The sequence below is a fragment of the Sus scrofa genome, chromosome 4 (genome assembly GCF_000003025.6).
Source record: "Sus scrofa isolate TJ Tabasco breed Duroc chromosome 4, Sscrofa11.1, whole genome shotgun sequence".
Classification (NCBI taxonomy): domain Eukaryota; kingdom Metazoa; phylum Chordata; class Mammalia; order Artiodactyla; family Suidae; genus Sus; species Sus scrofa.
The window spans coordinates 41,406,727-41,433,981 of NC_010446.5; the positions used below are offsets into that span (position 1 = coordinate 41,406,727).

General features: G+C 45.8%; 1 long non-coding RNA gene across 1 annotated transcript in view; it reads right to left on the reverse strand.

The window, feature by feature from the left end:
* Positions 21,679-27,255, reverse strand: part of LOC106510019 — a 28,083-nt gene continuing 22,506 nt past the window's right edge. Inside the window, exon 3 of the long non-coding RNA XR_002343201.1 lies at positions 21,679-22,273. This is a non-coding gene — a long non-coding RNA (uncharacterized LOC106510019). The remainder of the gene's footprint in view (positions 22,274-27,255) is intronic.

Genomic DNA, 27,255 nt, shown 5'->3' on the forward strand with positions numbered 1-27,255 from the left:
CTCAGGGGGTTATGAACCCGACTAGTATCCATGACGATGTGGGTTTGATCCCTGGCCTCACGTGGTGGATTAAGGATTCAGTGTTGCCATGAGCTGTGGTGTAAGTCACAGATGTGGCTGGGATCCCACGTTGCTGTGGCTGTGGTATAGGCTGACAGCTGCAGCTCTAATTCCACCCCTAGCCTGGGAACTTCCATATGCTGTGGGTGTGGCCCTAAAAAGCAAAAAAAAGGAAGGAAGGAAGTAAAGAGGGGAGGGAGGAAGGAAGGAAGGAAGGGAGAGTCTGTTTCACTTAAGAATGTCATTTATAAAGGCAGTAAGAATTACTAATTTTATTAATTTCAGCCTTCAAGAGTGTATCTTTTTAATATTCTGTGTAGCCAAATGGGGAGTACACAAAAGCACTTGTGTAATTGAGTTGCGAGCTGAACAAACCTTTTTTTTTTTTTTTTTTTTTGTCTTTTTTTTGCTATTTCTTGGGCCGCTCCCACGGCATATGGAGGTTCCCAGGCTAGGGATCTAATCAGAGCTGTAGCTACTGGCCTACGCCAGAGCCACAGCAACGTGGGATCCGAGCCGCGTCTGCAACCTACACCACAGCTCACAGCAACACCGGATCGTTAACCCACTGAGCAAGGGCAGGGACCGAACTCGCAACCTCATGGTTCCTAGTTGAATTCGTTAACCACTGCGCCACGACGGGAACTCCCTGAACAAACCATTTTTTTCATGGAATCCATCTTTCCTTGAAAGAACAACTGACAGGAGTTCCCATTGTGGCTCAGTGGTAACAAACCCAACTAGTATCCATGAGGCTGCAAGTTTGATCCCTGGCCTCGATCCGTGGGTCAGGAATCTGGCATCGCGGTGAGCTGTGGTGTAGGTCAAAGATGCGGCTCAGATCTGGCGTTGCTGTGGCTGTGGCATTGCTGTGGCTGTGGTGTAGCTGTGGCTCTGATTCAACCCCTAGCCTGGGAATTTCCATATGCTGCAGGTGCAGCCCTAAAAAGAAAAAAAAAAAAAGAAGAAGAAGAAGAACTGACAAACTATGAGTAGTCAGACTTAAATATTAACATACGTTTTCTCAAAAAGTAACAAAGTGAGTCACCTCCAGAAAAATAACTGATAGTAGTTGTTGCCGGTGAGAAAATCGAAGTCTTCGAGCAAATGTTAAAATTTTGGAAAACTTTATTCACCACTCTTAGCATAAGAATTTCCTGCTGAGACGTGGTTATGTGAACAAGCGACGTGTAATGAATTTAAGTTAATTTAATAGTTTCTCATGTCTTCAGTTTTCATTTCTAATACGATAAATATCGAGATGTAACCACAAAGAAACAAGCTCTTTGGCGTTTGCAATCATTTCTTTTAAGACTGTAAAAGGGTTCTGAGGCCAAAGATGTTGAGAACAATTTCACACACTCCTGATGACCTGCCCCAGCCCAGCCTAAAGATATGATTTCTCCCCTGTCCATCTGCTCTCAAACTTTCTTTTTCTCATATAATACCTTGTATTATAATTATTTGTGTGCTTATTGTACAGTCATCTGGGAGACTAGATTTCAAGTCTTGAATGATCTCCTTGTGGTACAGAGGAAACTTCCTGAGACAGTTGTGCCATTAATTTTCTGGGGTGCTGTGAGTAAACCACTGTGTCTTTGGGCTCGTGTATAAAAACAGAGTTGATTCAATGACATATGAGTTTCTTTCCAGCTTGAGATACTTGAATACTGTTCCTTTTGTAGATCCAGTGTTGTGCTGGGCATACATTGGGAGATGGGGTGTGTGTTGTGTGAAAGAGCCCAGATTCTGGGATCAGAGAGGTGTGGGTTTCAAAAAGATGATATCTGTTACCTCTTGAAGTTTTCAGCCAGGGGAGGAAAGAAGTAAACCACTTATTCCTGAGACGAGGAGTGCTCTCAGCGAGAAGGAATCAAGATCCGTACAGAGCACAGACACTGAAATTCAAGTGGGAGGGAAGAGGGCTCTTCCTTCTTGTAGAAGATGATTCTTAAGTTTTCTTTCAAGAATTACATTTAAATGTCTTTGGCTTGATTTTTACTGTAAATATAGGAAATGGCATGGTAAGGTCTGAGGCTGCACTGGAGAAGCAGGATTGAATTAAAAAACCTGTCGGAGTTCCCATTGTGACTCAGCAGGTTGCAAACCTGACTGGTATCCATGAGGATGCAGGTTCAATCCCTGGCCCTGATCAGTGGGCTAAGGATCCGGAGTTGCCGTGAGCTGTGGTGTGGGTCACAGATGTGGCTCGGATCTGGTATTGCTGTGGCGTAGGCCAGCAGCTGCAGCTCTGATTCAACTCCTAGTCTGGAAATTTCCATATGCTGCAGCTGTGGCCCTAAAAAAAAAAAAAAAAAAAAAAAAAAAAAGAGAGAGAGAGAGAGAAAGAAAGAAAAGAAAAAAGAAACCTGCCCCGTGTAGTCCTGTGGGATGGAAATGGAATTAACTGGAAGACGCAGTTGAGAGACAAAAATGAGAAACCGTTTTTCCAAGTAACACATACTATGTGTGTGGTATTTTTGTTCAGTTACTCTTTGCCTTCCTTCCAGGAGAACTGCATGTCTTCATCTGCTCTCAGAGGGAGAAGAATGATATCTCACATTTTGAGAATGAAAGGACCTCAGGGAGGCATTCCCAAGAAAGCCACGTTAAGGCAGTGTGAGGGCATGAGCAGATCACTACAAAACAGGCATCCCAGAGGGTGTGGGGGATGGAATTGACCAGAGGCAACAGTACGGGGAGGTGCAGGTGCAGGTGCAGGTGCAGGGGAGGATAGAGCTGCTGAGCGGTGTTGAGATGAACTTACATTTCAGCCAAAAAACAATAGAGAGCTCTGAGGTGTTAGCTGGCCTCACAGATCTAACCAAACTCTGGTTCCAGCTAGAAACATGATGGTTTCTGTGCATGACATAGGCTCATGGCTCTGGATGATGACCCAGCCTGTTGGACTGCCGTCTCTTGCATCTGGTCTGCAGTCTACAGCCTTTACTCTCAGGTTTAAATAGAATTGGATTCTGATAAAATCCAAATTGTTAGGAGACTGCAAAGCTCATCTCTGGCTAGAAGTACCCAAGAAAAGATGTTTTGGGAGTTCCCTGGTGGCTCAGTGGGTTGAGGCTTGGGCCACATCATTGTTGTGACTCTTGTCACTGCTGGGGTGCGAGTTACAATCCCTTGTCCAGGAATTTTGCATGCCACGCATAGCAAAAAAAAAAGAAAAAGAAAAAAGAAAAAAGTTTTATAATTAGTCATGGTCTTCAGAAGGTCATTTACAGGAATTCTGAATTACTAGTGAGTGAGGCCTTTCTTTCTCAAAGATTTGTTCATCAGAACAAGTTATTCTCAAAAGCCTAGGGAATTGAGATTCAGGAAGATGAAGAAAACTGAAAAAGATTGTTAGTCCAGGCTTCAGCTTTGCTAGAGATCTAAACCAGAGGAGAGACAAGAAGGATGGACTTGGGAAATAGTTTTATTATTCTTATTAACAGATGAGGAAACAGGCACAAAGAACTTGCCCAAAGTCACATAGGTTGTAAATAGCAGAGTACGATTCAAACCTAGATGTTTTTTTTGTTTTTGTCTTTTTGCCTTTTTAGGGCCGCACACGCAGCATATGGAGGTTCCCAGACTAGGGGTCCAATCGGAGCTATAGCCTCTGGCCTATGCCAGAGGCACAGCAACACCAGATCCGAGCTGCATCTGTGACCTACACCACAGCTCACAGCAACACTGGATCCTTAACCCACTGAGCAAGGCCAGGGCTCAAACCCGCAACCTCATGGTTCCTAGTCGGATTCGTTTCCACTGTGCCACGACGGGAACTCCTAAACCTAGATCTTTTTGATTCTCTGTAAAAGGGAAGGAGAAATTGCTTTCTGCAAAATGAGCTTGAGCAAACCTCAGTTGAGTAACCCAGGACTTTCACCCTGGAATTCCCCAGTAGAGCCCTGGTGGAGTCATTGATGAATACCCCGGACTGTGAGAATATGCTGTTTTCCCAAAACAATACTTACAAACATTTTCTATGCTTTTGTCTAGAGGAAGCAAGATGCAGTGCCCGGGTGCAGCTGGGCTTCAGGTCGTCTCCCAGTTGTGAAGGACAGGGGGTAGCTTCCAGGGAAAACACGAGAAGCAGTCCAGGGTAGATGCAGCAGAAAAGAGTTCCACAATCCATTAGTCTAGTCTTTCCTGGGCCCCGGGATGAGGAAGGAGAGACTGCCCTGAATCGTGATAGTGCAAGTTCATGTGCCCAATGCACGGTGAGGCCAAACAAACCGAAATCATTGGAGTTTGGAGCAGAGAAAGGTTATTGCAGGCAATGCAAGGAGACAGTGGCTCATGCCCTCTGAACTCCCCAAACAAAATTGTAAAGCCCCTTTACAGGCCAGGTTTGAAAAAATAAATTAAAAAATAAAAAACAAAAGCCAGGTTTGATTGGTGGGGAGGGGTGTCCTCAGGGTAAGTGATCAGCTCAGGCACAGTCCTCTGGCTGATCAGGTAACAGAGTGGTGCCACAGGAGGATGCATTATCAGTCCTTAGGCTCCAGGACGTCTAGAGGCTATGTGCTGTGGTCATCAAAGAGTTAACATCTTCTCTCGGGATTGTTTCTTTTTTCATAAGCATAAAACAACTCGGGAAATGTACATCAGATACTGTTATCTAGGTACTTCAGAGAGGAGCTAAAGCAGAGAATACAGGGGAAAGGCCTGTCCGTAGAAGGCCCCGCAGGGTCCTGCCTGGTTACATCAGGACCTGGGTTCTCGCCTAGCTCAGTGATTCTCAACTTCGGTTTCAGATTGAATTGCCTGAGGAGCTTTAAAAAGTGCCAGCGTCTAGGCCCTAGGCCCAGAAATTTGGATTAATTTGTCTTCAGTGAGGCCCGAGCATCAGTAATTTTTTAAAAAACTCTCCCAGTTATATCAATGTGCTTCCAGGATTGGTAATCTACTAGTAGCAATGTGACTTTGGACGTGTCACATTCCTTTTTGGGCTTTAATAACCTTGGCTGTCTTAAATATATATATATATGTATATTTTTATATATATATTTATATATATTTAATAATATAAATATATATATATTTTTTTTTAAAAGAGCTCTCCCTGCCAATACAAAAATATGAGGTTACATTAGATGATTTTTTTTTTCCTTTTTTTTAGGGTCGCAACCTAAGCATATGGAAGTTCCCAGGCTAGGGGTTGAATCAGAGCTGCAGCTGCCAGCCTGTCCCATAGCCATAGCAATGCCAGATCCTTAACCCACTGAGCTGAGCTAGGGATCAAACCAGCATCCTCACGGATACTAGTCAGGTTCGTTACTGCTGGCTGAGCCACAGTAGGAACTCCTATTAAGTGATTTGTAATGTCCCTTCCAGGATTAAACTTTTGAGAATCTCTTTTCATGATGTAATTGTTTTAAAGTAATTATTTCATTTGGGGGTCAGAGCGCATTGTCTTGTCATCAGTATTTCCCTTAGTACCTAGACACAGCGTGGGGTCAATGCTGAGCTTGAAGTTTGAGTGCTGTCATGACTCACTCACCTTACACAGAAAAGAATAGCAACCTTCCAATGTGGACAGTACAAATCCTTCCCCAACAGAAGCATCTCAGAGATACAACCCTCCAAAAAGTGAGTCACCGGTGCCATCTTCCAATGCAAAGAGCTGCACTTACTAATAATATTAGATAGAAAACAGGACTCTAGCAAGTGGATGGAAGACAATTTTAAGCCAATGGAGACTTTACGTAGTTTAGAAGTCAATGTAAGTTCATATAGTCAAGATTTTTAAAATTGACATCCACAGGGGAATTCCGTGGTGGTGAAGTGGTAAGGACTGGCTGCTTTCACCTCTGGGGCTTGGGTTCAATCCCTGGTTTGGGAACTGAAATCCCACATCAAGCCACTGCACACTGTGGCCTAAATAAATAAAGATAAATTTTTAAGATTAAAAAAAAAAAATTGACTTGTGGTTGCCAAAGGGGAGGGGGAGGGAGTGGGTTGGACTGGTAATTTGGGGTTAGTAGATGCAAACTATTGCATTTGGAGTGGATAAGCAATTAGGTCCTGCTGTATAGCACTGGGAACTATATCTAATCACTTGTGATAGAACATGATGGAGGATAATGTGAAGAAAAGAATATAGGTATATGAATGACTGAGTCACTTTGCTGTATAGCAGAAATTGAGAGAACATTGTAAATCAACTATAATAAAAATTTGTTTTTTCTTTTTTTGTCTTTTTGTCTTTTCTAGAGCTGCACCCAAGGCATATGGAGGTTCCCAGGCTAAGGGTCTAATCAGAGCTGTAGACTCCAGCCTACGCCACAGCCACAGCAACACAGGATCCGAGTCACAGCTGTGACCTACACCACAGCTCACAGAAACACTAGATCCTTAAACCACTGAGCGAGGCCAGGGATTGAGCCTGAATACTCATGGTCCCTAGTCAGATTCGTTAACCACTGAGCCACGACAGGAACTCCAAAATTTGTTTTTAATTAAAAAAAATTTTTAGTAAAATTAACATCCACAAGATGTATAGGAGAAATTATGATAGCTTTGGTCTTGAAGAATATAATGCTTTATTTTTTACATTTTTCTTGAGGGACAGGGGATTAAACCAGATATTTCCCAGTGGATTGAGGCATAGCCTGTTATAAGTCTCTTCAGCCTCCACATCTGGCACCTGGAAGGACCCAGCAAGGGCCTTCCAAGTCCCTTCCCTTGGTTTCCTCCACAGCTGACTATGCGACAAAGACTACTCAGGTTTCTTTCCACTCAGTTTCTATGGAAGACCTTTAGCTAGTTAATTTTTTTTTTTTTTTTTTTTTTTGGTCTTTGGTCTTTTTAGGGCCACACCCGGGGCATATGGAGGTTTCCTGGCTAGGGTTCGAATTGGAGCTGCAGGTGCCAGCCTATGCCACAGCCGCCGGCCTATGCCACAGCCGCAGCAACAGTAATACAGGATCTGAGCCACATCATCACGGCAACGCTGGACCCTTAACCCACTGAGCAAAGCCAGGGACTTAACCTGTATCCTCATGGATGCCAGTCAGACTCATCTCCACTGAGCCAAGATGGGAACTCCTAGGTAATTAATTTAATTGCCAGCACATTTATTCTGAAATATCCCAGGTCTGATAGAAAACCCAGGAAAAAAGGTTAATATTTGTAAAGGCATAGAGGATGTGGGCACTCATGTGGTTTGGCATCATGTCCTCAGTAAAGGGGCCCCTCCTTGCCTTTGCCCCGTTAGTTAGCAAAATCATGCCCTAAATGAGCAGCTGTTGTGGGGGAGGCTAGGGGCCCAGACCTGGACTGGAATCCTCGCTCTGTAGTATACCCAGGATGTCACATTTTGCAGCCACTTACCCACTCCCATCCTCTTCTTCCTGACCTGTGCAACAGATTATAAAAATACTTACCTCCTGCTGGGAGGAGGTGAATGAGGTCATCCATGTAACATATTTAATGCTGTACCTGGCACTTCGTGAGTGCTTAGTAGATATGACTTCTTTGCTAAGATCTGTCAATATAAAAATGCATACCTGAAAGTTAACTTTCTGCCATGATTCTGGATGGGTTTTCTCCTTCAGCCTTCTTCATTTTGCCTTAAACATGTTTAGTCCCAACAAGCTTTGTCTCAGGGCAAGAAATCCAAAGTAACCCATTTAAAGGGGGCTTCAAACACAGGTGCATTTTCACCTAAGTGCCCACCTGCATGGTGCCAGATATGTGGCCACAGGGCCCAGAGGTGCTACATTGACAGGAGTAGAATTGGTGACACATGGGTCACTGCCTAAGGAATCCATGCTAGGTGTCTCTGACACGGGTCAATACCAAACATCAAAGATAATCACAGGCAAAGCTGGTACATAGAGGCAATTTCACAAAGTAGTGAAATTCTCGGCTGGCCATCCCCCGTGTGCTCATCACTGATTCTGATGTGACCAAAATAGAAACTGCTAACCCTGTGTCACTCCTTGTGCTAGAAAAGGACACGGCACCCAGGGAGGCAGAAAGGAAGGCACTTTGCTTCAACTTCCCCTTTCTTAGTCTAAAATTCCTACTGCAATTTCGGGTAAACTGTCTAGTCATTGAGTCACATTCTGAGCCCAACACCAGCCATCCCTGACCAGCAAGGGACCACAAAGGCAGGGGGTCCTATAGAAGACTTCACACGACTACAGCTCATCCCAGTGGAGATAAAAAGAGACAAATTTTGCTCCAGGGACTTGAGGATTTTAAAAGACCCACCTTCTTAGTAAGGCTGACTTCGTGAAATGAATAAATTGAGTATCTAGCCCATAGAGGGCAGACCTGCACTGAAAACCAGATTTCATTTCTTGGTCTGGCTTTGGTTTCTGAGAAAAGTACTTAGAACACTCCTAAAGGTCATGCATTCTGTTTTTTCATCAATGTTTTGTAAAGTTATCTTGCAGTAGTGAAGGTCCTTGTTTTTTCTGGCTGCAGATAGAACTTCTCCCTAGTATAAATCATCTGTCTTTGTTCTTAGGTGAAAAAGGTAGGCACCAAACGCTAGACAGTCTTACTGAGGAAGTTTCATACTTTTTCTCCATGGAAGCACTTGTCATCTTGAGCTTGTGAACCCACCCGAGGGAGAAAAGTAGAACATTTTAACTGATTCACTTCAAAAATCAACTGGAATTTCCCATCCTGGCTCAGCAGTTAACTAACCCGACTAGTGTCCATGAGGACGCAGGTTTGATCCCTGGCCTCACTCAGTGGGTTAAGGATCCGGCGTTGCTGTGAGCTGTGGTGTAGGTCACAGACAAGGCTCAGATCTGGCGTGGCTGTGGCTGTGGCTGTGGCATAGGCCAGCAGCTACAGCTCCAATTCCACCCCTAGCCTGGGAGCCTCCATATGCCACGGGTGCAGCCCTAAAAAGACCAAAAAAAAAAAAAAAAAAAAAAAAAAAATCAACTCCTCGAGCGCCTCAAGGAATATAAGTGAATCTGAAGTTAAAGAGCAGCAATGAAATGACTCCTCACAACCGAAGATGGGAAATCAAGGTGACGGGCTTGGCAGAGGCAATTGAGGAAGTCGCAAGGGCGAGTTTGTGCTGACAGGCCTTCTGAGGCCAGGAAACCATAACTTCATGACCTTGAAGCGGGATTGTTCAGCACAAAAATTCCCAGAAGAGAGTGATTTGGATTTATTTGAAAATCAAATGCAGAAAAGCAAAACAAGATAAATTGTTCCATACTCTCACTTTTTGGTGCATAGAAATACAATACATAAAAAAGCAAAAATCTCTTCACTATCCCAAAAGGTAAATACTGTTCATTGGATACCCATCCTTCTGGATTTTTCAATAGATGAACAGATGAATGGATGGAAGGATGGGTGATAGAGATATTTCCTGATTTTTTTTCATAACAAAAAAATGGAGTCCTAGGGGTTCCCCTCCTGGCACAGCAGAAACGAATCCAACTAGGAACTATGAGGTTGCGGGTTCTATTCCTGGCCTTGCTCAGTGGGTTAAGGATCTGACATTGCTGTGAGCTGTGGTGTAGGTTGCAGATGTGGTTCAGATCCTGCATTGCTGTGACTGTGGCTGTGGCTGGCAGCTGTATCTCCAATTCGACCACTAGGCTGGAAACTTCCATATGGCCCTTGGGCCCTAAAAAGCAAAAAATTAAAAAAAAAAAAAAAAATGGAGTCCTGGTACATAGATATATTATCCAGCTATTTGCTTTTTTTTTTAACCAAAGAGTAAAAATTCATGGACATCTTTCCAGGCCAGTATACATATATTTATCTCACTCATGTCTCCATGGTATTCCATGGTATGGATATTTCAAGACTTATTTAACAATTTTTCTATTTATGGCAATTTATTTTTCAATATTTTTCTGTTGAAAACTATACTTCAGAGAATATCTTTGTACAGACATCTATACACATACTCATTAGTATTTCCTATGGATTATTAAAAATGGAATTTCTGTGGCACAGTGGGTTAATGATCTGGCTTGTCTCTGTGGAGGAGCTGGTTTCATCTCCAGCCTGACAAGTTGCTGCAGCTGTGGCATAGTCACCGTTCTGGTTTGGATTTAATCCCTGGCCCAGGAACTTCCACATGCCTTGGGTACAGCCTAAAAGAAAAAAAAAAAGAGAGAGAGAGAGATTTCTGGTCAGAATCCACATTTCTAGGAAACTTACACGTGATACCTATAGTGCTGATCTAGGTACCATATTTTGAGCAGGCAATTCATTTAAGTAGTCCATCATATAACAAGTCCAGCTAATCTAAGATATATCCACCGGAAAAAAAGCCATGTGTAGGGAATTCCCATCGTGGCGCAGAGAAAACAAATCCAACTAGTATCCACAAGGATGTGGGTTCAGTCCCTGGCTTTGCTCAGTGGATCAAGGATCCAGTGTTGCTATGGCTGTGGTGTAGGTGGGCAACTGTAGCTCCAATTTTACCCCTACCCTGGGAATGTCCATGTGCCATACATGCGGGCCTAAAAAAAAAAAAGAAGAAGAAGAAAAAGAAGCCATGTGTAAACCCCCTGGTTGATGGTGGCAGCGGAGCCCTGCCTTTCCTACTCAGTGAAGTTATCTTGGACCCTCCAGATCAGCCCATCTGTCATCTACATATTTGCAAAACACCACAGTTGATGTGGAGCAAAAGAATTGTCCAGGCAAACACTGTCTGAATTCATGGTCCACAAAATTGTGAGATAAAATTGTGATGGTTTTAAACCAAAAAAAAAAAAAAAAGAAGAAGAAGAAGAAAAGAAAGAAATTAGAATTGCTTGATCAAATTAGCACAATTTTAATTCAGATATTGTCAAATTACACCTTCACAAGATTGTATCACCTTATATTAGTATTAACTATGACAGAGAATGACTAGGTCCTTCTATAAAGGAATGGGGTGAAGAGTCTGTACTTTCTATCATTATTGCCTTTTTATAATATATTTAATTATGAAATATTTCAAACACACGGAAAAGTACAGAGAACAGGATAAAATATTGGTTCGTATATATTTTGATCACTTCTTGATTCTAAATCTAATAATTATTTTTCTCCAGAAAAATGTCCACTTCAGCTAAATTGTGACATTGAGATTTTAATCCAAATTTGTTGACTTCGAAGCACAAACTCATTTCCTTTACCAACTTCCCTTCTCATGTGGTGTAACTCAAATCGTAGATCAATAGTAGTGGAAGGCTCAGACTTTGGGTCATACTGTCTGAGCTTCTGAAGATCACAGAACTTCAAGGAAAAAGAAAAACAAAGCTCTGGCTGGTCCTCTGGCCCTCTCCTCCTGACCCCCTTTGCTTTGGCACCACCAGAGTCTGCAAATGAGATGTAAGCCGTAACCTCCAAGTCAGCAAAGGGCATCATGGGAGAAGGGGGACAGGACACAGGGCTGGGAGGGAGTGAAAACTGAAGTTGTTTGGATTCTGTTGGCGGGACTGAGAATGGAAGGAAGTCAGAGAGAAATAGGGGCGTGAAAAATCTTTGAGAAACACAAAGTAGGAGGAGCCAACCAAAGTCATATTCCAAAAAGAAATAGGTGTGTAAATTATGATCACCTGAGCAGAGAATTCAGGCAATCAAGACCCCGGCACCTGGAGATAGGAACACGAGCTCCCGCTACGGAAGCCCAAGAGGACACCTGACATCCAGTGGTACTCTCCTCACCTGGGACAGATGATAAAGATAAAGAGATGGAGAGCAAAGCCGTATGCTCGGAATGTCAGAAAACAGTTTAGTCAGCTCTTTAGTGGCTGTTCCAATTCCCTGTTGACTGCCTCAGCAACCCTGAGCCCACCAAGCACAGAGGAGCGTTCCCCACAGAGCTTCTAGGGAGAAGAGCTTCGCTGTGATCCCTAGTCAGTTAGAAAATGAAAGCTCAGGAGTTCCCGTTGTGGCACAGGGGAAATAAATCTGACTAGTATCCATGAGGATGCGGGTTCCATCCCTGGCCTAGCTCAATGGGTTGGGGATCGACATTGCCGTGAGCTGTGGTGTAGGAGGCAGATGCTGCTCAGATCTGGTGGTGCCATGACTGTGGTGTAGGCCAGCAGTTGTAGCTCCGATTAGACCCCTAGCCTGGGAACCTCTATATGCCACACCAGCAGCCTTAAAAAGCAAAAAAAAAAAAAAAAAAAAAAAAAGAAAAAAGAAAAAGAAAGAAAAAATAGAAAATGAAGACTCAAAACAAAGTCATGGAAATACTGACATCATTTAAAGTACTACTTTGAATAAATTACTATAGTAACACAAAATACAAGCCATATAAGAGAGAATTTAATGACATGTAATATTTAAACTGTATATCTGTATTTTTTTCAGTGCATTATATTCTGTAGGTGTGGCAGTAGGTTCTGTAGATGTGGCACCAAAAAAATACAGATATACAGTTTATATATTACATGTCATTAAATTATTATATGGCTTGTATTTTTGTGTCACTATAGTAATATTACCACTGCCACATGGGGCTTGAATGGTATCTTTACTCCCCACTCTCTCTACCCCTCTCTGAGCAGCTGCTGCTCTTGCCCGGCAATAAGAGCTGGATGCCAGGAGCCACCAGTTTTAAGTGATGTGATGAACAATTTTCAGTCCTGTCACTGTATCTCTGTCCTGTATTTATTGTCTCATTTGCTGTAATATCAAAACCAAAAGCTGAGCTTTTGATGGGTGCTCCCACAGGGCGTCCTCTCTTCCTTTTGCTCAATAGAGCCTGTGCCTGCAGGGCACGGCCATCCTCCAGCCTCCACAGACCAGCCTGGGTGCTCCACCATCACCTCACACCAGGTCTCTGATCTTCCCATCATGACCAAATGCCACACATCTCTGCTCCCCCCTTACTGCCTCCTGACCATGGACAACCATAGCAACTGCCACCGCTGTGCTCCTAAGGTGAAGGCATCCTCCATTCTCACAGGGGGTCTCTCAGAGATGAGGGCCAGCAGCCTTTCTAGGGTCCCAGCCACCAACACAGGTTTTCAGTTCTGCAGAAGTCCACTGGCCAGTGGGAATGTATCAAGAGGGCATTTGGATAGAATCCTAAAGACTCTACCAAAAAACTGTTAGAGCTCATCCATGAATTTGGCAAAGTCACACAACACAAAATTAATACACAGAAATCGCATTTCTATACACTAACAACGAAAGATCAGAAAGAGAAATTAGGGAAGGAATCCTGTTTACCATCACATCCAAAAGAATAAAATACTTAGGAATAAACCTACCTAAAGTGACAAAAGACTTGTACTCTGAAAACTATAAGACACTGATGAAAGAAATCAAAGGTGACACAAACAGATGGAAAGATATACCATGCTCTTGGATTGAAAGAGTCAATATTATCAAAATAACTATGCTACCCAAGGCAATCTACAGATTCAATGCAATCCCTATCAAATTACCAAGGATATTTTTCACAGAACTTGAACAAAATATTTTAAAGTTTGTTTGGAAGCACAAAAGACCCAGAATAGCCAAAGACATCCTGAAAAAGAAAAATGGAGCTGGAGGAATCAGGCTCCCAGAACTTCAGACTATACTACAAAGCAACAGTCATCAAAACCGCATGGTACTGGCACAAAGACAGAAATACAGATCAGCAGAACAGGATAGAAAGACCAGAATTAAACCCACGCACCTACAGCCAACTCATCTATGACAAAGGAGGCAAGAAGATACAATGGAGAAAGGACAGCTTGTTCAATCAGTGGTGCTGGGAAAACTGGATAGCCATGTGGAAAAGAATGAAATCAGAACACTCCCTACCACCAGACACAAAAATAAACTCCAAATGGATTAAAGACCTAGATATAAGACCAGACACTATCAAACTCCTAGAGGAAAGCATAGGCCAAAAACTCTCTGACATAAACAACAGCAGCATCTTCTCAGATCCACCTCTTAGAGTATTGACAATAAAAACAAAAATAAACAAATGGGACCTGATCCAACTGAAAAGTTTCTGCACAGCAAAGGAAATCCTAAACAAAATGAAAAGACAACCCACAGAATGGGAGAAAATCTTTGCAAGTGAATCAAATGACAAGGGATTAATCTCCAAAATTTATAAACACCTTCTGCAGCTCAATACCAAACAAACTACCCCATCAGAAAATTGGCAGAAGATCTAAACAGACAATTCTCCAAAGAAGACACAGAAAAAAAAAAAAAAAAAAAGACACAGAGATGGTTAAAAAAAACACATGAAAAGATGTTCAGCATCACTAATTACTAGAGAAATGCAAGCAAAAGCACTATGAGGTACCACCTTACACCAGCCAGAATGACCATCATCAAAACGTCTACAAACAGTAAGTGCTGGAGATGGTGTGGAGAAAGAGGACCCCTCTTACACTTTTGGTGGGATTGTAAATTGGTACAACCACTGTGGAAAACAGTATGGAGATGCCTCAGAAAACTAAACATAGAACTCCCATTTGATCCAGCAATCCCACTCCTGGGCATCTATCCAGAGAAAACCATGACTCACAAAGATACATGGACTCCGATGTTCATTGCAGCACTATTTTCAATAGCCAAGACATGGAAACAACCCAAATGTCCATTGACAGAGGAGTGGATCAAGAAGAAGTGGTACATATATACAATGGAATATTACTCAGCCATTAAAAGGGAACAAATAATGGCATTTTTAGCATCCTGGATGGACCTAGAAATTATCATGCTCAGTGAAGTCAGTTAGACAATGAGACACCAACATCAAATGCTACTATTTACATGTGGAATCTGAAAAAAGGACAGACTGAACTTCTTTGCAGAACAGATACTGACTCACAGACTTTGAAAGACGTAATCATTTCCAAATGAGACAGGTTGGGGGTTGGGGGGAGACACTGAGGTTTTGGGATGAAAATGCTATAAAATTTGGTTGTGATGATTGTTGTATGACTATAAATGTAATAAAATTCATTGAGTTATTCAAAAAGAAAAAAAAAAAAAGAGGACATTTGGGAGTTCCTTTCATGGCTTAGCGGTGAATGAATCTGACTAAGGTCCATGAGGATGCAGGTTCCATCCCTGGCCATGCTCAGTGGGTTAAGGATCCAGCGTTGCTGTGAGCTGTAGTGTGGTCACAGACATGGCTCAGATCCTGCATTGCTGTGGCTCTGGCATAGGCCAGCGGCTATAGCTCTAATTTGACCCATAACCTGGGAACCTCCATATGCTGTAGGTATAGCCCTAAAAAGAAAAAAGAAAAAAAAACAAAAAAACTCCATTGCCTGCAAGGGAGCCCCCAGGGGGCTGGAAGCAAGTCAACTGCAGGTCAGCTGATTCATGACCTGCTTGTCCACTTAATTTCAATGAGCAACACTAAAATACAAGAAGGAACTGTGAATGCCCTTGCTGGATGACCTGACACCCAATCTGTCTTCAGGGGTTAGGCTTGGCCTGTCCTGAAAGTACGTGAGTTGTTTCCACATTATAACTTGTGTCTTTTCGGAGCAGCTTTAGCCTGGAGGTCTCAGGGAGAAAAGACAGCAGTTAGAATAAAAGCATCAGAGCTGGAAAGGACTCAAGATTAGATCATGAATCGAGCCCCTTCCTTTAATAGATGAGTCAACAGGCTTCGAAAGTTGAAGGGACCTGCCTACAGACATGCAGATAAGTCAGGAACTTTTTTAGATAAGATGAGGCTTGGAAATTATCAAGTCCAGCCAGGGAGAGGAGAGCCCTCAGGGAAAGAGTATCTTTGATGCCCTACCCCTCCCTACGGCCGGCCCAATTCTCCTCCCTCTCACCTTTTCAGGTATGTGATCTGCCCAGGTCAGACCTCTCCAGAAGGTCCCCTGAATTCCTCATCCCCCCTTCTACACCCCCTTCCTCAACCAGGACAAACCATTCCTGCCCAGTCTATCAGGGCCTCCCCCAATGAAACCAGCTCTCTCAGTGGAAAAATGAGCTGATAAATAAATGCCCCCCCCAACCCCAGCTGTTAAGAGCTGATAATGACATCTAGTGGTTCTACACTCTCGCGGATTATTCTAACCTAATTTTTGAAAAGACAATGCATTCATGTGGTTTAAAATTCAAACAATATAAAAATTCTCAGTCCTAGAGTTCCCGTTGTGGCTCAGTGGTAATGAACATGCTAGTATCCATGAGGATGCAGGTTCAATCTCTGGCCTTGCTCAGTGGGTGAAGGGTCTGGCGTTGCCACAGGCTGCAGCGTCACAAATGAAGCTTGGATCTGGTGTTGCTGTGGCTGTGGTGTAGGCCAGTGGCTACAGCTCCAATTTGACCCCTAGCCTGGGAACTTCCATATGCCACCAGTGTGGCCCTAAAAAGAAGGGAAGAAAGAAAGAGGTAGGAAGAAAGATTGACTTTCATTCCTATACCTGCCTGCCTTTCATTGAGCCAATTTCCATCCCAATTCTCTGCAGGTAACTATTTTTTTTATTTGTTTTGTGTGCATCTTTACAGAATTTATGCCCATATAAGCAAATAGAGCTATATTTACAGAGAATTCCTAAGAGGTCTCAGAACTGTATGCCAAAGTAATCCTACCAACAGGAGAACTTTAGACAATCTGAAAATCTCATAGAGCAACAGGTCTGTCCCAGGACCCTTTTTATCATGATTCATAAGTTGCTGCTTTCTTGTAGTTGAAATCCCCAGCTCTAGAGAAATTGGTTCCAATAGACCTCTGTAACAAGGTCGTCACCCAGAAAGAACCTCAACCTACTTCTTCATTCCCAGGTCTGAAAGGAAGAAAGAGTGAGACGGGGGAAACTCCAAGACACCTGTCTTCATTGGTTGATTCATTTGTTGAACATTCTTAGAGGTCCAGCATTAAACCAGGCTCTGGGGAGACTCATGGCAAAAGGAAGACAACATGGACCAAAGTTATCATTTAGATTTCAATTGCACCTGACAGAAAATTCAACCTAAACGGGTCTATATTTAAAAACGGAACCTATTAGCTGCCAGAACAGAAATGTGCAAAGATAAACTGGCTTTAGGTACAACTAGCTTCAGAGCTTCAAGGGCATCTCTGCTCCCTCTGGGTTGGTTCAATTCTTACTCACAGTGGTCCAGGCAAACCCTGATCCATCTCCTCACTGCTTTAGGCCAGTGAAAGTGAGCCAACAATCTGGAAAACCCAAATATCCAGAGGTTGAATGTTCTTAGATCTGATTGGCTTAAATTGGATCACCTGCCTATCTCTGAACCAGTCACTGAAGCTCACATGATAGACTGTGCTGATTGGTCTAGCCTAGGTCACATGTTCCACTCTTTGCTCCCAAGGATGGGGGTCTTTACCCAAAGCACATAGGTTGAAAGTGAAGGAGGGTTGGTACCTACAAATTAATCAAGGGTACTGTAGCCACACACACAGCATAGGCTGCTGGGCCACAAAAATAGGGCATATTCAGAGTTCCCTGGTGGCCCAGTGGTTTAAAGATTCAGTGTTGTCAATGCTGTGGCTCTGGTTGGGTCCTTGGCCTGGGAAATTTCACATGCCAAAAGCAAAAACAAAAACAAAAACAAAAACCAACCAAACAAAAAAACTCAACTAGAGAATTTTTTAAACTAGAGAATATTGGTTCCATCCGTGTAATTACAAGTGCAGTGAATATTTCAAAGGGGAAATTGCAGGGTCTGTCCCAGGATGAGGTGTTAGGGACAGGCTCCCTAAGGAGAGAGCCAAGTGGAGGTTGTGGGTTTATATTCAAGTTGGGGGGTGGGGGGAAGGCAGTGGTGGGTACTGTCTTAGAAATGCCCAAACACCCCAAGAGAATGAATGAAGCCCTTTGCTGGAACTCAAAGATCTATAGTATGACCGGAGTTTAGGGAGCAGGAATAGGGGAGTGACCAACACCAGATGGGAAAGGAGCCCAGAGGATGGACCTTCCACCTTTAATCTAAGCCATGGTCCACTGCCACGCTGCACAGCTGATGGATTCCCTGTGTTCAGGCCTGTCACCCAGCACAGTAGCTGGAGACCCAGTGCTGTGTGAGTTTGAGAATCATTTCCCTGCTTAAAGCATGAAGCTTCACAGTCAACATGGCCTTTGAGGCCCTCCCCACCCTCCAGCCTCCTGTCTCTCCCATTCTCGACTTCTCCCTGTGCTGCTGCTCCCATGCCCCCAATTCAGAAGGGTATTCAGAGAGCAATCCAGCCAGGTGGCAGGGGTACCTGCTGAGAGCCTGTCCTCAGGACCCTTCTCAGGCACAGCAACTGGCCTCATTGTACTCGTGGGGCTGCCTCTCCACTGACACCCACCTTGGGAACTGAGGCCCAGACGCTGGCTGTCACAGGACCTGGGGTTCAGAAGAAACATGGAGAGAGAGCAGTAACCTTCCAGGATAAGGAGAAGGCAGCAGATCAGGGGCCACGGGATCTTAAGGATGCTCCTGACTGCTCCCTGGGCTCTGAAAGCTGCCAAAGGCTGATCCAGATTCCAGTTTTGAACTCTTGGGGAAATTTTTCATAACTTCTTCTATTGGAACCACAGGAAATGCAAATTCTTCAGGGTCTCATAAATAGGAAGGTGGAGTCAGCAAGACAGGAGAGTGTCAGTTCTATATTTAATACCTAGTACCTCTTACTTTAGGTTCTGGGCAGAATTTTCTCCCCACTTCCTCTCTGGTTTCTGCTCTTTCTGACTTATATTTAAGCTGCCCAGTTTACATAGGTGTTTTTAATTACAAGTTGCCTCCACCAGTTACTTCCTGGAAGTAGATTCAGGAATAAATGAAAGAAGAATATGACAGAAAGTGCATTGTCTCTCTTTTTTTTAATTCCACAGAGCCACCATAGGTGTAAAAGAATTTGCTATAGATCGATTCCAGTCTCGCTCATGTTTTAAAGCGTTTCCTTATCCCCTGTCTATGGTGTCAAAGTGGAATCAGAGCCACCACTGATGGACAGTCAGCTTCCTCTATTTAATCAGTTGCTCATTAATGCACTATATACAGTTGCCTCCTGACAGCCCAAGTGTAACCACAGCTGCAAATGCACATCTGTGTTGAGCTAACAGACCAGCTAGACTCACACCAATCATCTCTTTTATGCAAGACCAAAAAAGTGGATAGAGCCTCACAGGGGCCCCAATGTCCTCTTGAATGTGGTTTATGTGCAGTAATCACCATCTGCATTTTCTCATTCATCAGCTTGAAAATGACGCTCCTCCGGATCTGTTCTTAGCATTTGACCTTGGGGCTCAACCAGCACAACCCCTTGTGGTCAGAACTCCACCCCAGTTCCAGGCCCTGCCAGCCCAACGGTCTACCTTCAGTTTTGCACAGTCCAGTAAATCTCAACTTTATATTTCTTGACGTTAGAAAAACAAAGTGAAGCCAGCGCAGAGCTTCTTGTTGGCTACCAGAACGTCGGCAAGTCCTTCCCACCAAGGAGGGCTGGTGCAAGATCCAGCGCCCCTGCAATGCTGGGAACCCCTCCTCAGCTCTATGCCTCAGCCCATTTTCCTCTTTTCTCCAGAGCGTCTTCCAGCCCGTCACGGAGATGGCTGTCAGCATTTTGGAGCAGGACTTTATCTGTCTGAATGTTTGTGTGGCCACTGTTTCTCCCAGAAAGACTGGAGCTGCGCAGAGATGGGGCAGAGAGGATGGCTCTGGCCCTTCATCTGGCCTCCTTCCCAGCAGGTGCTCCTCACTGCCAGGGCATCTGGGCACCTGCTGAGCCCTTTCCCAACAGAAAGACTGAGTCAGGCAGAGAGCCTCACAGCAACCATCCCCCACCTGGAGGGAGGACCTGTCTGAAGCAGCCACCTTTCTTGCTAAGCCTCATACCACTGAAAGTCTTACCAACAAGCCCTGGGTGACTCACCTACCATACCCAAGCAGCTTCTGAGGCATCTTGCTGGACAAAAAAGGCCACCCACTCTTTGTTTTTTGTTTGTTTGTTTTGTTTTTTTTAGGGCCAAACCTGTGGCATATGGAAGTGCCCAGGCTAGGGGTTGAATCCAAGCTGCAGCTGCTAGCCTACACCACAGCCACAGAACACGGGATCCGAGCCACATCTTCGACCTACACCACAGCTCAGGGCAACGCCGGATCCTTAACTCACTGAGCAGGGCCAGGGATCAAACATGCAACCTCATGGATACTAGTCGGATTCATTATCACTGAGCCACAATGGGAACTCCAAAGGCCATCCACTCTTGAGACAACTACGCCCTCCCTCTCCTTTCCCACCAAAGCGACGACTCCCATGATCGTCCTTGTCTGTCCTCTACTCCCTGTGGGGAAGAGTCATGTGACAAGAGTAAGCAACCTGCACAGGGCTGAGGGAGGCTGGAGGAGCCAGGCCAGTGAGAGCAGGGCAGGGCCCTGTGGGAGAGGCATCTGCAGCCGGGCTGCTCCAAGCATCGGATGGTGGGATTGCCTGGGAGTTTGTTAGAGATGCGGACTCCCAGCTCCTGCCCCAGGCCCCCTGGATCCGAAACTGCATTTTATTATATATTTTTTGGCTGGGCCCTCAGCATGCAGAAATTCCTAGGCCAGGGATGGAACCCATGCCACAGCAGTGCTCAAGCCACAGTGATGACTATGCCTGATCCTTAACCCCTAGGCCACCAGGGAACTCCCATAACTGCATTTTATAGATCCCTGGATGATGCAAACATGAAAGTTTGAGAAGTACTGGATTCTGTAGAGCTCCATGACACATTAGATTGGAGCAACCTCCCCCAGAGCTACTGTGAATAATCAATGCCACATTCAAAGGTTTTTATTGTACCAAGTAAGAAAGCACGATTTTCCTTACTTAATTCTGGTAGCAACCCTGGGAAGTTGATATTGTTATTCCCATTTTACAGATGAAGAAACTAGGCTTAAAGAGGTCAGACTGCACGCCCAAGGTTATAAACTCAAAGAGCTAGGATTTCACCCTAGGGCAGCTCAGCCTCTAAATCTGCCACCTGAGGCAGGAATTCTTCACTTGGGGGGAGGGAGCTGCAGGTAAATCAAACCCCCAAGGAAAAAACCTGCCCACTCTAAATCCCAGCTGGCCCTCACATCAGAAACCCGGGCTAAGGCTCCCTGCAGGGAGGGGAGGAATGGGATGGGAGGGGCCTGGCAGGGCAGTGTTCGGCTCCCAGGAAACAGCTGGGCACAAAGTCCCAGCCCCCAGGGCCTGTTCAGGCTTGCCCTTCCCCAGCAGGCTCCTGCTCCCTAGGACAAAACAGAGCCCTTTGGGCCTGAGCCTGACTCAGCAGCTCTGAGGCGGGCAGGCGGGCAGGCGGGCAGGCGGGCAGGCAGGCGGGGGACATGTTACTCCAGATCTCCTTGCTCACACGGCTCCTCTAAAAGCTGCTTTGCCTGCAGCTTCGCCAGGTCCAAAAATGCAATTGACAGCTGCCCTCTCCAATCTAGCTCCAGTGTCACTCCTCCATGAAATCTGCAAATCAAAGTCTCTAGGCGGCAGGGAGAATTCTGTAAATGTTAATCGGACATATTAGCATATGAATTGTTCCCAGTACCTCTGCAGGATGTTTTTACATATTTCATCTCATTTCATCCTTAACCTGTTGAGATAGGTATTATTATTCCCATTTTACAGTTATGAAAACAGAGCCTAGTGGGTTATAGAGTTAGGATGTGTCGACTGAAAAAAAAAAAAAAAAAAAAAAGCACAACGTGAGAGTTGTGACTGAAGTTTTATTTGGGGCAAAATGAGGACTAGAGCCCAGGAGCAGCATCTCCCAAGTAGCTCAGAGGAACTGCTCCAAAGAGGTCGGGATGTGGTCAATATATCTGTGATTTTGGTGAAGGGGGATACAGGCAATCAAGCCCACATTTTGGCAGACATTTCTTCTAGTCATGAAGAGCAGATGTCTTTCTTAATGATTTTAATGCTCTTCAAGATATGCGAAGACGCAAGAATTTGGGCTTATAAAATCTTCTGAAAATATATAACTATCTGAAGGCTTGTTCTGCCAGTTTTTCTCAGCGTGCAGTGCTCCTGGTCTCCACCCCAAGTCCTTTCAGGGTGTGTTGAAAGTCCGTAACTGCTTTGGTTAGCGATGTCATCGTTGCAGAGGTGATGGCAAGTGCCAATTCCTAATTAGCAGATTTAAATTCAGTCTTAACACTAGATCCAGTACTTCTTTGCCCAAGAGCTGCATTCTTCACAGAGTCAGTGTAGGACTTACCATATGACTTGATAAGTTCTTAATTGCAGGTGCGTGTGTCATACACCTCCAGGGGTCCCATCTTATTTGCTCTTGTATCCCAGTGTTTACAGGGTCTGGAACACAATACATGCAGAATAGACTATGTTGGACTGATTATTCAGCAAACAATTTTTTTATTTTTTTGCTTTTTAGGGCCACACCTGCAGCATATGGAAATTCCCAGGCTAGGGGCTGAATCAGAGCTGCAGCTACCAGCCTACACCACAGCCACAGCAACACAGGATCTGAGCCATCTCTTTGAACTACACCACAACTCATGGCAACGCCAGACCCTTAACCCACTGAGTGAGGCCAGGAAGCAAACCTGCATCCTCACGGATACTAGTTGGGTTCATTACTGCTGAGCCACAAGGGGAACTCCCATATTTAGCAAACTTTCATCAAGCAAAATCCTGTGTGCCTGAACTCATGCTAGAAGCAAGGGCTACTCAATGAAAAGGAAGTGAGGGGCAGTGGGGCGGGGGTAACCTATGTCAGACACACAAACACTGCAGGAGAATTAAGTACTCGGGGAGTTCCCATCGTGGCTCAGCGGTTATCAAACCTGACTAGCAACCATGAGGACACGGGTTTGATCCCTGGCCTCGCTTAGTGGGGTAAGGATCTGGCATTGCTGTGAGCTGTGGTATAGGTTGCAGATGAAGCTTGGACCTGGCATTGCCGTGGCTGTGAGTAGGCCGGTGGCTACAGCTCCAATTTCTACCCCTAGCCTGGGAACCTCCATTTGCTTTGGGTGGGGCCCTAAACAGACAAAAGACAATTAAAAAAAAAAAAAAAAGAATTAGGTACTTGGAAGAATGGAAGAAGGCATCCAGCAGGACTCAAGGGGAGGGAGCACTAGAGCCCTGAGATGAGGTGAGAGAGGCACCATGGCTGATACAGAGCTGGAGTGAGCTAAAAACAAGAAATTTGCCACAAGAAGAATGAGCCATGTCAGAGAGGGAAGAGCAGAGGCTGAAGCATGGAAGTTGGAGAAAGCCTGATTTGGCTAGGGTTTCAGGGGAGTAATACATACCACTCTGGAGTTCCTACTGTGGCTCGGCGGTAGTGAGCCTGACTAGTATCCATGAGGATGTGGGTTCTATCCCTAGCCTCCCTCAGTGGGTTAAGGAGCCGGCATTGCCATGAGCTGTGGTGTAAGTCACAGATGCAGGTCTGATCTGGCATTGCTGTGGCTGTGGTATAGGCCGGTAGTTGTAGCTCCAACTGGACCCCTAGCCTAGCCTCGGAATTTCCATGTGCCACAGGTTCAGCCCTAAAAAAAGATAAATAAATAAATAGCACTCTAGAGGCACTAGGCCTTCTAAGGGGCTCCTCCTCCATGAACTAGATTCCTCCTACCCCAAATTACAGGCCTCCTCCTTCCCAAAGCAAAGCCCAACCCTGACAATGAACACTGGCAAATAGCAACCAGTGCATGTCTCTGCAGGACGAACGGGGAGATAGATACCCAGCCAAGGGAGCTGGGTTTCTCCTCCTGGGTCACCAAAGAGCCCAGCCCCAGCCCCAGGAGAATGGAGAAGGAGGGCACTGCCTCTTCTGTATCATTTCCTTGAGGAGTCTGCAATTGCTGCCAGCCTACATAAAAAAGAAAGCGCTGGGCATAACCCCTACCCCACCCCACCCTGTCAGCAGTGTTTGGAGAGGCTGGCTGGGAAGGGCTGCAAGACTGAAGGCTGGACAGATAGCCAGGCCTTGTGTGCCCTGCAGTGGGAGGGCTGTACCCGCCAAGGTGACAAGAGCCCCTGCGCAGGACAGAGACAGCACAGGAAGGCTGTCTGGGGAGTCGTGGGGTAGGAGGGTGGAGCAGAGGACATGACCGGGAGGCTAGCCTCTCAGGGGCCACCCCAGAACTCTGCTCAGAGCTGCGAGGGTGGAAAAAAAAAGTCCAGGGAATGAGAGGGGTTTGGGAGGTGACACTCAGGATCCGGTGATTAATCGGCTGTGACAAATAATAGGAAAGAGGGTGTCAAGCAGCACTCCAGGCTCTGGCTGGGCACTGAGAGCAGGAGGGAGAAAGGGTGGCAGGGAAGGATGTTGGGTTCAAGATCCAGGATAGCAGAGGCTGAGGTGCCCGGAAGGTGTGGACGTCAGGAGAGAAGGCTGGCCTGGAGAGAGCCGGCAGGAGTCAGCTGACTTGGAGAAGGCATTCTGCCCAGACAACAGAGCCTGGAGGGGGGAAGGAGCGTGACAGTGAGTCACCAGGACAGGCTTTCTCTGCCTCTGTCTCTCCCACTCCTAGGGAGCTCTGGCCCCTCTCAAACACAGCCTGGTAACCCTTGAGCTTACCTACTTATTTACACACACGAACTTACTTCCTGAACTAGATTCTGGCCACGTGGCCTCCATGGTTCCCCTCCTGCTCGCTGTGAACCCCTCAGACACAGAGCCACGCCTGGGTCCCAATGCCACCCGAGTGCCAGGCTCTCGCCCTGACCCACCAGGGCCCGGGGCCAGGCCCACTGCCAAGGGCACGGATGTCCGCGTGGAAAGGAACAAGTGTTCAAGAAGCAGGCGAAGTGTAGTGTGACCACTATTAGAAGGGGCTTCTCTGAAAACCAACAGAACCCACGGCACCCTAGTCCCTCAGCGGGCCAGGCCCCGTCCAGGACAGAAATAACTCACTCAGCTGCCACTCCCACTCCCACCCAAACCACCGCTACCAACACCACCATCACCAGGATGGTCCCCAGTATTTCCACACCCGGGGACCACCTGACACCCAGCACCCATCCAAGCCTGCCTCCATTCCTACCCCAGGATTAGCATCTTTGCTTAACAATTGATACCTGAGAATATCAACTTGCTTCAGGGGAAAAAAAAAATCGCTAGCCTATCCAGACTGTGCCATCAGGTGGCATAGTCCAAGAAGACAAGAATCAAGACCCAGAGTCTGGATCATTCGCTTTGTGGGTACCCCATTAGCAGTCTCTTGGCATTACCCTCAAAACCCATGCACATTCTAACCACGGCTCATCACCACCATTGTTCCCAGCCAGACCCCACCACCCCTGTCTCTTGCCTGGATTATTGCGACAGCCTCCTAACCAGTCTTCCTGTTTCTGCCCTCAGCCCAGTCGCCACACAGCAGCCTGGGTAAAGCACCCATCAGACCATGTTCTGCTCAAACCCTTCCTGTCTTCCCACCTCAGAGTAGAGCCCAAGTGCTTGCAAAATCCTGTGTTCTCAGGACACCCCCAACACACGCCCACCCCCGAAAGGCTCTGACCTTGACTCTAGGCTTGTCCTTCTGATTCACGCTGCTCCTCCAGACCTCAGGCCCAGAACCTTTGCTGTCTTCTCAGGGCCTTTACCCTTGCTCTTCCCTCAGCCTGGAATATTCTCCCCATATGGGGCCATGTACACCCCCTGCCATCTTTGCTCACCAGCTCAGTGATGTCTCAAATATCAACACACACACACACACACACACACACACACACACACTTCCTAGCTCTTCACTGTCTTAATTTTTCTCTTCAGCATTTCATCATAGCTTCCTTACTGATCTTGTTTTTGTCTGTTTCTGTGAAGACCAGAATTTTGTCTGTGCTCAGTGTGGGTGGAGGTAAATCTGGTAGTTGACTGCGATGGAGGGAATGACCCAGTGGCTGGGTTCGTCCCAGGAGACCCCTCAGTTCCCTTACAAATAGACCTGGACGCGTCCGTCCAACAGGTTCATGGACAGGCCCAAACATGCCTGAATGTAGCCTCCTTCAAACCAGGAAGCCCTGCTGGGAAGCAGGGCAGAACCCCTGGGTGTGAAGGAGCTCCCTGGGGAACTTAGCCCCTAGACGAGCAGGGGGCAGGGGAAACAGCTGGAGAGTGAAGCATTCCCGAGACACTGCCCAATGGCAACAATAAAGCAATTTGTGTGTGTGAAGCCAATCCAGGGGCGGGGGGAGGCAATGCCCCCCAAACAGCAGATCCCTCCTCCCTGGGGATTTGGGCAAGAGAGAGTTTCTAGAGCTTAGAAGTAACAGGGCGGAAGGAAGTTCTCATTGCAGCTCAGAGGTAATGAACCCAACTAGTATTCATGAGGACTCAGGTTCGATCCCTGGCTTGGCTCAGTGAGTTAAGGATCCGGCGTGGCCACCAGCTGTGGTGGAGGTCACAGATGCAGCTCGGATCTGGCATTGCTGTGGCTGTGGTGTAAGCCAGTGGCTCCAGCTCCAATACAACCCCAGCCTGGGAACCTCCATATGCTGTGGGTGTGGCCCTAAAATTCAGAAAAAGAAAGAAATAAAGAAAGAGAGAGAGAGAAAGAAAGAAGGAAGGAAGGAAATAAAAAGAAAGAAAGAACGAAAGAAAGGAAGGAAGAAGAAAGAAGGAAAGAAAGAAAAGAAGAAAGAAAGCAAAGAAAGAAGAAAGAAAGAAAGATAGAAAGAAAGAAAGAAAGAAAGATAGAAAGAAAGAAAGAAAGAAAGAAAGAAAGAAAGAAAGAAAGAAAGAAAGAAAGAAAGAAAGAAAGAAAAGAAAGAAAGGAAGGAAGGAAGGAAGGAAGGAAGGAAGGAAGGAAGGAAAGAAAGAAAGAAAGAAAGAAAGAAAGAAAGAAACAGGGCACAGTCGACTAGGAGGTGGAGATGGCCTTCCAAGGCCACCAGGTCCTATTTCCCAAGACGAGGGGAGCCAAAGCCAAGTTAGAGGATGAGGATGATGTGTGTTAGGTTCTCCTGACGGTGAGCTGTGTCCTACAAGTGCCGGCTGACTAAGGTCTATTAGATCTGTGATGCTGGCCTGGCCACAGGGGTGGTCCCCATTTTGTGGGAAATAACAAACGACCTTTAACCACACGGAGAAGAATTCAGCTGGCGTGGGAGACACAAATGGGGTGACTGGAGAAAGAGGGGTGTCAGAGACGTTAAGGGAGTGGAGAATTGCAGGGGGCAGAGGGCAGGGCCCTGGCTGAAAACAAGCCCTGTCCCGGGAATCACCAGGCAAGACCAAGAAATAAAGACCAAGTCAGGGGCACCTGGGCCGGTGTGGGGGAGATAGTGGAGCCAGAGTGAGGGGGCGGAGATTGGGTGTGAGGCAA